General features: G+C 39.6%; 1 pseudogene across 1 annotated transcript in view; it reads right to left on the reverse strand.

The window, feature by feature from the left end:
- Window positions 1-8042, reverse strand: part of LOC308656778 (protein FAM50A-like) — a 34774-nt pseudogene extending 26732 nt beyond the window's left edge. Inside the window, exons 1-5 of the transcript in view lie at window positions 8030-8042; window positions 7076-7137; window positions 6844-7044; window positions 6640-6753; window positions 6381-6513 (exon numbers count right to left, since the gene is read on the reverse strand). The product of the transcript in view is annotated as a protein FAM50A-like (transcript). The remainder of the gene's footprint in view (window positions 1-6380; window positions 6514-6639; window positions 6754-6843; window positions 7045-7075; window positions 7138-8029) is intronic.
- Window positions 8043-13681: the final 5639 nt, after the last annotated feature.

Below are 13681 nucleotides of genomic sequence, written 5' to 3' on the forward strand. Positions count from 1 at the left end.
CAGGAAGCGTGAGTCTTCCAATCTTGTTCTTTTCTCAGGATTATTTGGCTATTCTGGCTTCCTTGAATGTGAACTTTAGGATCATCTGATGTTAATTTTACGAAAATAGAGAAAGTATGAAATAATGGTCTTGATATGCTGGGAGAGTAAGGGAATGTGATATAATTCCAGGGAAAAATGAAAGTCTACTTAAGATGTGATAATCAAATTTTAAATGAAACCAATAAGCTTGGGTCTGGATTTTTTTCAGCCATGTTTAGCTGAATGGGAGCAGGCATAGAGAAAGCAGAGCTGATTTTAAACAGGTTTTTCTGTTATGCCAACATGATAAAGAGAGAAAAAATAGACAAGGGAATTATAGGATAATAATAGAATTATTATGTCATGGAGGTTTTATGAATATAATTAATATGTGTAAAATGGTCAGATCTTCCCAAGCCTATGGAAAGCTCTCTATATTATGTGAAATATCATCATTATTTTCAATTATGTGTCAGAGATAACTTTCCTTTTGCTGAGGCTTGTTGTTCTACCTTGACTCTTGATCCAGGTCTTTGATCCATCAGTGTTCTCTTATCTCAGTTTGGCAATCACCTTCAGGTCTATTTTCAACATAAAACAACAACTAAATATAGCAAAACACAAATCTTCTTTTTAACTGTTCTATCACTAGCGACTACTATTGCTGGTGGAAATACTGGTGGAAATGTAAAACAATGCAGCCATTCTGGATAACATTATGAATTTCTCATTCATGTATTTCTAAAGGATATGAAATATATTTTATTATCTATACTTTATTTCCTCACTTTTATGCTTTCCTTAAATGATTAAAGTCTATTTTCTAGTCCCTGACTTGCAGTTCAAAGTTAAGTAAAATCCCAAGTGAATTTGACAATTAGTCAAGTTTGGGAAATATTGAATGAAGAAATCCTTAAAAGCAATGTATGTGTTTGCTAGGCCTGCCATAGCAAAATGCTCATTGTAGATGGTTTAAACAGCAGAACTTCTCATGGTTCTGTAGGAACGAATTCTAAGGTCAAGGCGCTAGCAGATGTGTTTCTTCTGAGAGTTGTTTCCTTTGCTTGCAGACTGTCACCTTCTCTGTCCTCACATGGCTTTTCCTCTGTATGCATGCATATCTCTATTCAAATTTCCTGTTATGAGGAAACCAGTCATATTGCATGAGAACTCACCCTAAGAGAGCTCATTTTAGGGCTGGAGTGGTGGCTCAGTGGTAGAGCACTTGCCTAGCATGTGTGAGACTGTGGGTTTGATTCTCAGCACTGCATATAAATAAAATAAGTAAATAAATAAAGGTCTGCCAACAACTAAAAAAAATTTAAAAGAGCTCATTTTAGGTTAATTACCTCTTTTAAAATCCTTGCCTCCAAATATAGTTACATTCTGAGGTGCTGGATATTAGGGCTTCAATATAAGAATTTTGAGAGGACACAATTTGGCCATAAAAGAAGTCACTGGCTATGTCTAACATTTTTAGATTAAAATTATTATTAAATGATCATGAAAATTATTATATATAAACTTTTCATTAAGTTGCTCAAAATTGGTGTGTCCTAAATATATATCCAGTAGGTCTTACTACTTTGGAGTACTGCATTCTATGTCTTATGATCTTTGCTATGATATAACACAGAAGACAGGAGTTTATGCCTGCATAAGAAATTATGTAAATTATTCTATTATTTTGGCTCATCTTGTAATTGTTGTTTAAGTGTATTATCATTTTGTTCTCTGTTAGGTTTTAAAGACATTTGGTTAAACACATATGCAGAGAACTCTGAGTTGGTGACACTGATGGGATGTAGTGCCCTGTCTAATTTTTGTGGTCAATTTTTCAGCTACCTACTGTTCCTAGTAAGAACTCTCATGCAGGTTCAAGTGAGTTTTTGTGAGGATGACCATGTCAAAACCTCTACCTAGTTTAGAGATTTCTTTTTACTTTCTTTTCTGGAGAGTGTCTTGGGATCTTCCTCATTTCTATCAGTGCTTGGTTTCTGGAAAATATGAAATTATGAAGTTCTTGTCAGTTGAGTGTTAATGGTGCTAATTATTTCAAATCAAGTTTAAACTTTATAATACAGAAAGATGGAACATAGTGCCTTGGAGGACACAAGTGACTTTACATTGGAGTAGTCCAATATAGCTTTATTCATTAATTTGTGTTTATGTGGTGCTAAGGATACAACCCAGGGCCTCACACATGTGAGGCAAGTGCTCTATCGCTGAGACATAATCCCAGCCCCTAGCCCAGTCTATTCTTGAACTAGCATTTATAAGATTGTGATTATTTCCATCATGATGAATAAATTTTTTTGCAACTTGAGACCCAATGAGTTTATTCACTTAAAAGCACTCAAATAAAGTATGCTATGATCACTAAGAAAATCAAAATGACTAGATTTTTTGCAACATGAGATACATTCAGTCTATTTTACTTTAAAACAGCTCAATAAGATAATAAATATTACAAAAAATTATCTATATAATGGAAGTTAATTGTAAGAATTTTTACAAATATATACTCTCATCATGTAACATTAAGTATATGAAGACAGTCATTTCCAGCACTCCAGAATGTTGCTTTGTGCTCCTCCATCAATGCCCCCAATCCTAGCTATATATTATTGTGGTTTTTATCACCATTGATAAACAAGTTTGCCTGTTCTTGAGAACTATGCATTCTCCTGGAGGAGTCATCTGTGTTGTTGCATGCAGTCTTTTTCTTTGTTGTGTATTATTCTATTATATGAATGCCATTTTTTAATCCTTTGTATTGTTAATGATCACAAAATTAAAATAAAATTACATTTTCCCTCACTGTGTTGGCTGTGGCCTAGCACTAAGGGGTGGACTGGTGGAGGGCAGACTCAGTGGTCCCAGCAATTATGGACCTAGCCCAGACATTGATGTAGGAGAAGTGTTCAAGTTTATGAATTCCACAGAGAGAGAAGACTGTAAGAATAGCAACTCCCCACAGGAAGTAATACCAGAGAAGAATTAACTTAGAAATAAAGGACACTCTTGATGAATTCTTTGAATTTTTTTTTTGTTCACTGCTTCTACCTCAAAAGACTTACAACAGTTGTGCCACTCTGCTTAATCCAAGAAACAGTTTGTCTAGCAAGCACTGCTTTGAAGGCTGAAAATTATGTGGCCAAAACTTGCCAGTGACACTTCCAGTATGGTTTCCCTAAGCAATGGAAACTCAGCAACCTATGGAAAGGAAAAGGAATTGTGGTCAAATATTTTGAGCAGTGGTCCGAGTCTGATTAAATTGAGTTTGTGCAACATCTTATATCTCAAATGTGTCTTTACCAATGTGGGCACATAAACTGATATCTTAAACAAGTGCTGCAAAGGGATTTCATAACTGCTCTGCTAGCTTCAGGATTGGATCATATTGCTGAGAACATTGTCAGATTGGGATGCCACGTCACTTTGTGCTGCTGAACTTGTGTTCAAAGAATGGTACTGAGTAATGTTGGATGGCATGTTTTGAAAGAAGCTCATCAAGACAATGGTTAGGACAGATTCTTTGTGGAGAGGCCTAGCAAAATAAAGAGGGTGGGGACAGTATTTATCAGAAACAAACCTTCTGATTGGAATGCTCCTCCCAACTCTTACAGTCTGTTACAATCTGACAAGTAGAAAATAATAAGCAGCCTTTGAGACAACACAATCAAGATATGGATAAATACACATTCACTTGAAGATCAAGTGAATCTTCACAGCTCACAGGTTATGTCCCATGCTTCCAGTATGATGAGAGGGTGTTGGTATCTGGATCATCAGATTCCAGGGTCAGGGTATGGAATGTAAATACAGGTGAAATGCTAAACATTGATTTACCATTGTGAAGCAGTTCTGCACTTGAATAGCATCACGGGACCTGCTCCAAAGATCACTCCATTCATTAGCTTCCTTTAATGTTATTACCTTCCAGAGGCTGCTGTTTGGAACCGAGCTGCTATCAGTGTTGTAGACTTTAATGAGAAGTACATTATTTCTGCATCTGGACACAACTATAAGGGTGTGAATTTGTCAGCTCTAAATGGACACAAATGAGACATTGTCTGTTTGCAGTACAGAGACAGGCTGGCAGTGAGTGGCTTGTTGAACAACACTATCAGATTATGGGACTTAGGACATGGTGCCTGTTTAAGAGTGTTAGAAGACCATGAGGAATTGGTGCATTATATTTGATTTGATAGCAAGAGGATAGTCTGTGTGGACTCTGGTTGAAAAATTAAATTTTAGGGACTTGTGGCTGCTTTGGGCCCCCAATGCTCCTACAGAGACTGTCTACAGACCCTTATGGAACATTCTGGAAGAGTTTTCTGACTTCAGTTTTATGAATTCCAGATTATCATTAGTTACATGATAATAGGATCATCCTCTGGGACTTCCTAAATCATCCAGCTTCCCAAGCTGACAACCCCTTATGGGATTCTGTCCAGTTCCTCTTCTCAAATGCACATGTACATCACCAGATAAATAACCAGCACTCCTTAAAGTTGCAGTATTTCACATACCAGCCAAGAACACAATGAGCAACAGCAGCAATAGTCAAAATCCCACCTGGATTCCCTGGACCAGTGAGGATCAAAGCTTTGAGGCTCCTGTTGGGACATAATTGGTTTATTGCAAACCAAGACAGTCCACCTGGCACAGCTGACTGCTTCAGTGCTGCCATCAGAGATGCCTTATGTCTTATGTGAAGGATTGGAACTTTTAGATCTCCCCTCCCATCTTTTCCCACTTCCCCTCTGCACCTGTTTCTCTTTCATTTGTTTGTTAAGATTACTTATAAATATATTTAGTATTTTGCCAGGAAAAAAGGAAAAAGCTAAGTGGCATTTTTTGGACATTTGAGAATTTGAGAATTTTAATTTTATAAGATGTAATTATGACATTTTGAAGGTGTAAGCTATGTTCTTACTTTTAGGAGATGTTGGGGTACTTAAGAGTGACAGGAAGAGATGTCTCAGATACATATTTACATATGTGTATAGGTTGGCAAGAGGAAGAAACATAAATTAAGTATGGCAAAATGTCCCATTTTTAATCTAGGAGGTAAGTATACAAATGTTCATTGTGCTTTTCTTTCTGACATTTATAATATTCAAAATAATTTGAGGAAAGAAAATCAATGATCAAAGTAGGTTTACCACTAGAAGAAAATAATCATGTTTCATATACCTTTACAAAATTATAGAAATTGGAGTGAATGTATAGCTTCTGATAAAAAATGCATATAGAACATTCTTTAAGAAATTCTATGGCCAGGTAAATATTTTCTAAATTTTCAAGGGAACTTTTCTAGATTTTAGAGGGATTATTTAATTTGTGAGTGGGGTGGGAGAAGGATAGAGATGGTTAGAGTAAAACAGAGGATACTTTTTCAGTTCTCTACTAATTTTGACTCAATTTAAGGATTCTGATAGAAGAGTTAGAGAGAAAAATGCTAGCTAGAGTTTAAGAATTTATGTTGCTAGGCACTGTGCAATGTGGCAGACATATGGTGATCAGGTAAACAAAAAGAGACATTGGTCCCTGCTGTCATGGAATTGATTTCTAGTAGGGAAGATAAATACTAATTAAATTTCTCTACACAGATGTTTAGTTATAAACTATGATAAGTGCTACAAAGGCAGAGTTTTCTACAGGCTGTAAGGGAGGGGTCTTTCTTGGGGAAGCACTGCTTGAATTGGGAAAGGAATGTTGAGGTGGGATTAAAAAGGCAAAGATGCAAGGAATAACATTCAGGCAAAAGGAAAACCATGTGCCATTTGTCTGAAGAGACATGCAAGGGACACTTGAGAAAGGGAAAAGTAGCTTGTATGGCTGGAGTACAGAAAGTGAGTGGTCTGAGTGAGGTGTGGAGAGGGGACAGAGGCTGGATCATACTGTCTTTAAGCCTAATGGTAATTACTGAAGTGGGAGAGTAACAATGTTTTGCATTATTAAAAGTTCATTCTGGTTAAGGCATGGAAAAAATAAAAAGAGTTGGTAATAGTTTACTACAGCAATCTAGGCAAAGATGATGGTGTTTTGGAGACTGGTAGTGTGGAGAAAATGGGATGGATTCAAGAGACATGTGGAGAGAAAACTTGATTGCTGGTGGTTTGTATGTGTAAGATGAGGGAGAGGGAAATGTCATGGATGCCTTCGAGGTTTTCTTTTCTATCCAGTGGGCTGCACCATGGACCAGAGCTGGCTGCAGTCCTCCAGGCAAGGCCCAGCACCAGGCATGTGGGTGGCCCTGAACAGACACTTAACAACCAGGCTGAGCAACTGGAGAGTGGTTTAAATTCCCAGAGCAGAACCAGTGCACAACAGGTTAACACAGAGAGCACCTCCTCTGTCCCCTGCCTCCAGTGACCACCAGGCCAGGAGCCCAGCGCCCGCCAGGTACCTGTGAAAGGCATCTGCGGAGAGGTCCTGATTGTCGTGGGACAGGATCTGGTTGTTCTCCAGGAGGCTCTTCCACTTGGAGATGATTTCTGTGCCTTAAGTGCAGTCCTGAGGAGAAGTGGGCATCAGCTGGCCCTCCCGCCCTGCCCCTCCTCGGCAGAATGTACCCCAGCCAGGACGGGCTGCAGCTCCCCAGCTCACCTTGAGGGGATCCCACTCCTTGAAGTAGTCCTTCAAGAGCGGGTAGACCATAGCCACGGCCAGGTCCACGTGGTCCGACGTGCGGTACTCCTCATAGTACTTGTCCTGCAGGGTCTAGAAGACGGGGGCGCATTTGTCCAGGGTGAGGGGGTTGAGGCAGCTGGGCTGCATGTGTTCCTCGCACTCCTCCACCATCTCCAGCACCCTGCTCAGGCTGGAGATGATGCGCTTCCCGTGCTCCAGGACCTCGGTCATCTTCTCCAGCTTGTGGGACAGGTTCACCACCATGTCCTGCTTATACTGCAGCTGCTGGTCGTTCTGGATGATCTCCTGCTTCGTGAGGTCGTTGAGCAGCTGCAGGTTGTGCTCCAGCTCGGGCAGGGCGAAGCCCGGGGCCTTGGCCTCCTTGCAGGGCAGGGGTGGCAGCTGGGACTACGGACTTGTGCTTGTGGCTAATCTGGCTGTAGCTGTAGTAGACCTTCAGCTCCTGTGGATAACCTGGAGCAGGGGCAGAAGGGACAAGGGTTACGCCCACTGTTGCTGCCCTTCAGACATAATGTGGGCAGGAGTGTCAACCACAGCTTAGTAGAGCTATGGGAGGGCAGCATGTCTCAAGGTGGCTCCATGGGGGACAAGATCAGAGGAGGCTAAGGGACAGAACGGGTGCAGAGAGGTTGGATCCCTCTGTTCTTAGGAAACAGACATTTGAATAGGAAATGAGTATTAGCAAAGGAAACCTATTTTCATGGAAAAGTAGAAGCAATACTCCTCAAAGCAGCTAACAAAACCTGATTATCAAAATATGGCCTTTTGGTAAAAACTATGCCCAGAAGCACAGGGAAAGACCTAAAAGGATGTATACTAAGGCGTTCAACTTTGGTGACCTTTGGGAGGGTGGGTACTATTTTTCATGTTTTTATTCTCTGAATTTCCTAATTTCTTAAAATGCCCTACACATTACTCTTGTAATAAGTTTTTTTAAAAAAATATAAAAACAATAAACATAGTTATTGGACAAAAAAGGTTCATTTTGGTTAAAGCATGGAAAAAATAAAAAGAGTTCATAATAGTTTACTACAGCAATCTAAGCAAAAGATGATGGTAGTTTGGAGACTGGTGGTGTGGTAGTGAGTATGGAGAGAATGGGATGGATTCAAGAGACATGTGGAGAGAAAACTTGATTGGTGGTGGTTTGTATGTATAAGATGAGGGAGAGGGAAATGTCATGGATACCTTCGAGATTTTCTTTTCTTTTCTTTTCTTTTTAAACAAGAGACTTAAGTTTTCATTTAAAATATGCAAGCTTGAACAAGAACAAATATTCCCATGAAGTTGAATCCCAGATACAGGTCAACTGCTTCCATGTATATGTATGTGTGCCCCCTCCAACCATGGAACTGCATACCTATTCTACAGTTAAGTCCTAGCAAAGTCTAATCCTCAATCTGAGCATAAGATTTCACAAGGGGCAACTAAATACAGGGATGTAGGAAGAAAGGATCGAGGGTGAATAAAAACATGGGAGTGGTGAACAGGAAAAAAATCTTAATTGCAATAAAATCTTCTATTCAAAACCCAATCAGGGTCCTGTAAGGGATAAAAGGTACAAAAATAACAGGAAGTCAATAGGAATAAAACCCACATGAATCACTGTGGCATCCAGTTTCTAGCCACAAAGAAAAAGCTCCAGTCCATCTTTTAATTTTTTTGAAAAATTCCTGACATTACAGAACTAAACCAAAATGTATAAATAGTCCACTCTTACATTTCCATGACAAACAGAAAAAAATCCTGAGCCAAAAATAAAACAACAACAAAAAAAGAAGAAGCCTATGAAACTAAATATGGATCTCAGCATTAACAGCTGAACAGAGAAAGGAATTAAAACGCTTTAATTAAAAAATCACGAGTGGATGATAAAGTGTGTACAAACTGAAAATTTACAAACTATTTAAAACCTGGAATCACTGACTGTTCAGAAACTACACAGATGGATCATGGGTGGCGGTGAACAGCAGAAATGGATTATGGATGAATCTGCATTGCTCTAGTTGCTCCCCATGCCACCCTCTCCGAGGAAATCCTGAGGTTGATTAGATACTGAGCCAGGCTAATGCTGGCAGCAGATCCAGGGATGGTAAACTGCCTAACAGTAGATCTTCCACTGGGTTGGCAATTTTGATCTGTGCCCCAGACATCTGACGATCTCATTGATTTTGGCGCCTTGACGTGCAGCCAATCAATTCCTTTGGAATGGTGGTTATGCAGCCAATCAAATCCTTTGGAATGGTGAGTTCATGAGAAGTAGTCTGAGCAGATGCATCCAAACCTGCACTGAATCCAGTGTTGCCATGCGTCATAGGAAAATGAGACTCTTACAGCTTGGTCAAATCTGGCTGTGGAATGGCATTCTGTCCTTGAATGGTGGTCCCTCCAGGTCAGGGTTGAGGCACATGGATGGGGTGGTGTGGGGAAATCTTGCACTGTCGCTGCCTGTGCTGTATCTGTCCTGACCACTTGCAAAGATGAATGGAGAACTTGACAGCTTGGGCCAGTACGGGTTGGTCACGCCTTTGGGGGGGGGGGGGGGAATCCAACATGACCAGGCAGATCTGTTTGACACACTCAATGATGGATTGCGCAATGCCAGCAATAGTGCTGGCCAATAGCTGGTTTCTGGGGGCCTTGGTGGTGTGCGGTGGAGATGGAGCATCTGTGGCCAGGGTGTTCTTGCAGGTGGCTTCACAGGGCATCCAAGGGCCATGCGTGGGGGATGGAGGCAGAGAGCTCTGGCCCTCTCTGGCTGCGATTTGGGCTGGAGTCTGTGTCTTGGACGCTAGAGGGAGAGCCTGGATGAGTGTGGGATGGCGGTGGTCGTTTGGGCGCTGGTCTGGATTCCGGAGCGCAGAGATGGCTGGTGGCCATTGCCATCCAGGGTCAGGGCGGCCAGGGGGTCCCGCGGTGGTCCCGGAGGGGAGGCGGCTGCGGGGGGGGGGGGGGTCCTCCAGGAGGCTGGAACCTTAGGATGGGCGCCCACGAGGGGTAGACGTCAGGAGCGGGTACTATGGGAACCAGTACACTGTGGTCCTTGGTGAGCAGTTGGAGCTGGAGGACCACGCTTTGGCAGCTGCCGACCAGAAGGATAGAGGTTAACTTGACTTTTCCTTCTTGGTTTTGGGGTCTTCAGGTTTGTGTTTCCCACTGGGATCTCTTTTATAAGTGTTGTGACATTTCCTGAAATTTCATTCTGATGAGTACCTAGGTAAAGAAACTAACAAGTGCTGTTCCCTTTGTACTTTTTCTTTACACACTTTACCTTGGTTGATGACTACTTTGGGTGGGGAAGGGGGCCTAAAGGTGCAGGGGCACCCTTCTTGCCTTTCTTTCTGAGAGCCCCCTCTGTTGCATCTCTATCCTACCTCTTCTCTGTCCTTCCCTTATTACTGCCCTTCTGTTTCCATTCACCTTTTTTCAACCATGGCCTTAGGATGCCAAGTTAGGGTCTAAATTGTTAGAAATGCAAAATAATAGCTTTTTGTAATATATAAAAATTGCAAAGTCTAAAAATTATTCCAAGTACAATATCATGTGGTATATGGTTGTTTTTTTGTTGTTGTTGTTGTTGTTGTTTTTTGTCATTTTACCCTTCTTATATACTAACATTTCTGTTGTAAGGACCCAGTTCCCTTGGAACATTTCAGCAACCAGTAATGGCAAAAGCAGCTGCCACCCATAAGTTCAGAAAATGGAGATTTCCTGCAAGATGTAGATGCTGTGAACGCATTGTCATATTCGAGGTGTTAAATGCGAAGAGATAAGATCTTTTTGGAATCACAATTTTTTATTTTGCTATATACTTTTTTGTTATGACCTTACTTATATGCAGATGTGTGTGTGCATATAAATATATATAAATTTGTTGTTTGTACTCCTGGGAACTAAATTCAGGGTCTTACACATGCCAGGCAAGCACTGTACCCCTTTCTTAAAATTGTGTTTTGAAATAGGGTCTTGCTAGATTGGGCTGGCCTTCAACTTGTGATCTTCCTGTTTCAACCCCTCAAGTAGCTGGAATCATAGGCTATGCCATCACAACTGACTCTGCCTGTAGATTTTTAATAAAGTCCCACAGTTTATTTCTAGTTTTCCACTTGGTTTTGCTGTTAAATGTAATTCACAAACCACAAGTAGTACTTTTTAACCTATTTTTGTCGTTATTAGTCAGCCTGTACTTTGCTTAGTTGAGAATAATTTTAAGGTGAGTCAATCAGTTTTCAAATATCATTTTCTTAGAGTGTCATCTTGTCTGCCATAAAAAAATGCATGGTAAAGTTAGCCATTGTTTGCGGACATCGGATAATTTGGGGGAAAACTCACTTATTTGGAGCGGAATTCTCATGCATTGCCAAAAAGGAGCCAGATGGCATTCCTTTCATAATAAAAATGTGTGCTACAGAGATTGAAAAGACAGCCTTGTGTATAGAAGTATGTTGTTAACTCTTAAAACTCTAAAAACATAAATGCCTTTTTGATTTGTTTTAATGAAAAAAGAGACTTTAAGAAAATCAGCCCTCTCCCTTTGTAATAACTGAATTCATTCATATTTATTTGGAAAATGTTTATTTATTTGACTTCAACTTGTATTTTTTTAAATACTAATAAAAATTGAAGTAGATCCATCAACTCTGTTTAGATATCTGTATTTAGCCCTTTGTACTGAAGTAAAATATTGCATACTGTTTTTCTTTTCTCTTAAAGGGAATCTATCGAGTCAGTGGCAACAAGGCAAAAATGGCAAGACTGTGTCAAGCTCTGGAAAACAGTAGGCATTTAGTAGATCTGTCCCAATTTACTTCACATGACATCTGTGAAGTGTTAAAATTATACCTTCAACAGGTTAAATTTTTATTCTAAACCTACCATCAAATGCAAAGAGCAAAAATATTTTATATTTCATATAAATATTGCCCCCCAATTATTCTAAGATTTTATAATGATGTACTTTGATGTGGATATATTTCCATCTAGTATTCTGGCCACTCCATGAGCTCTGTCAGTTGTGAGCACTTTAGTTATTGGAACTTTTCTTGATTATTATTGCCTATTTCCCCACCCACCCTCTGTCTTTGTAATTTGTAGTTGAAGCTCTTGTTTGGAGACGTGTGTGTGTATGCACATACACAACACACATATAAATATTTACAAATTTGTTTTTTGTAGTCCTGAGAATGAAAAATTCAGGACCTTGTACTTGCTTGGCAAGCATACATGTTCTCTAGTTCCTTTACCTTTCCTGTATTGTTCTTTTTTTCTTCAAAACCTTTCTAAGACATTTCCTTGTCTTTTTCTTCTTGAATAATGTAAATTACTCCATTCAAGAAGACTGATTTTCTATTCCTTTGATAACATTTTTTAAATGATTATATTATGCTCTTTTATTGTGGATATTCGTAGATTTTTCTCGTTAAGGGTTCTTTTCTCTATTTAGCCTCTAACCTCTGTAGAAATACAATGTTACCTTCATATTAATGTTTCTATAGCAACATAAAATTTGAAAATTAGGTGAAGTGAATTTTAATATATTATTTAGCATTTCGAATATCTAGTATTTTATGAGGTATTTTATTTATTTATTTATTTATTTACTTGTATAGCAGCTCTTCTTCTTTGAAATCTGGTATCTATTTTTATTTATAACACATCTCAATTTAGATGAGATGTACTCTCATTTCCAGTGCTCTTTTACCATATCTGACCAGTTGGCAGCATATTGACAGCATCATTTTAGACCATCAATTTTTTTCTTTTTCTACCCATTTTGATTTTTGTCTTTCATGGTGTCCAGTTAATTAGAGTTTGGACTTGAAATTACTTTGGAAGCACTTGAACTTTACTAGGTGAGTACTCTACTGCTGAGCCACAACCCCAGCCTCAGAATTTTCCATCTTGTGTACATAAAACTTTGGACTAAACAATGATTGTGTGTTCCTCATATAAGGAGAATCATGTAATATTTGTCCTTTGTGACTAGATTATTTCACTTAATATACTGTACTCAAAGTTGATCCATTTTGCAGAATGCACTGGAGTTAATTAAGACCAAATAATATTCCACTGTGTATACATACCACATTTTGTTTATCCATTCATCTGTCAATGAAAATGTGGACTTGTTTCACCTTTTGGATGTGCAGATAACTGAAGAGATATCTGTTTTAGTCCTGATGAATTTGTTTCTTAGTTCCCTTACTTTTAATTACTTTAAATATAACTGGCAACGTGTCTGGTGGCTACCATACTGGGCAGTGATATCAATGGTTTGGCTGGTCCACAGAGCCTTTCTAGTCACTGGAGTGACAGCTCTCAGGGAAAGACAGGTAGGAATAGCTTAGTTGCTTTACACTGAGTCTTGTTGCTCACTAATTTGGTTGATTGTATTTTTAGTTGTGTTGTAGGGACAAATGAGGCAAGGCACCGAAGACAGCAGGAAACAGTTTTATTTGGCTGCAGCCAGGTTCAGAGTGTACAGCCTTTGCTGTAATCAATCAATCCCTTGAACCCCGAGTTCAGGGAGTTTCAGAGTTTTATACCCAGCATGTAAGGGGAGGGGCTCAGAAGTTCACAGTCTGCAGAAGTTCACATAAAAGCAGCTTTTTCTTTCACTGTTCTGGGTAAGTTAACTCTTCAAGGACAGCACCTGAGAAGGGGAGAGCTTTTTCTCCCCTTTCTTTCCTCCCCCTGCCAGCTGACAACCATGGAGCCCAATTGTAACTTATCTTAAAAATGTAGACATCTCTGTGAATCCCAGCTCAAGGCTAGAGGTTTTGTTTGCACATTTCTTAAAGTACTATAACTGGATGCGTTTGTAAGGGTGAGTGCTGGTATCTTCTCGGCCAGTGGCCAAGTAAACAGGGCGACATGAAAATAGGAAGTTTATCTACAGTGGACTCTTTTGCTGACAGTCCTAAAATCAGCCATGGTGAAGAGGGCTTTGCTGTGGAGAAAGAGGGTGCCACTTCAGTTGTACTGAAATATTGAGAAA

Source organism: Spermophilus citellus (genome assembly GCF_964194105.1).
Source record: "Spermophilus citellus genome assembly, chromosome: 9".
In the NCBI taxonomy this organism is placed as follows: Eukaryota; Metazoa; Chordata; class Mammalia; order Rodentia; family Sciuridae; genus Spermophilus; species Spermophilus citellus.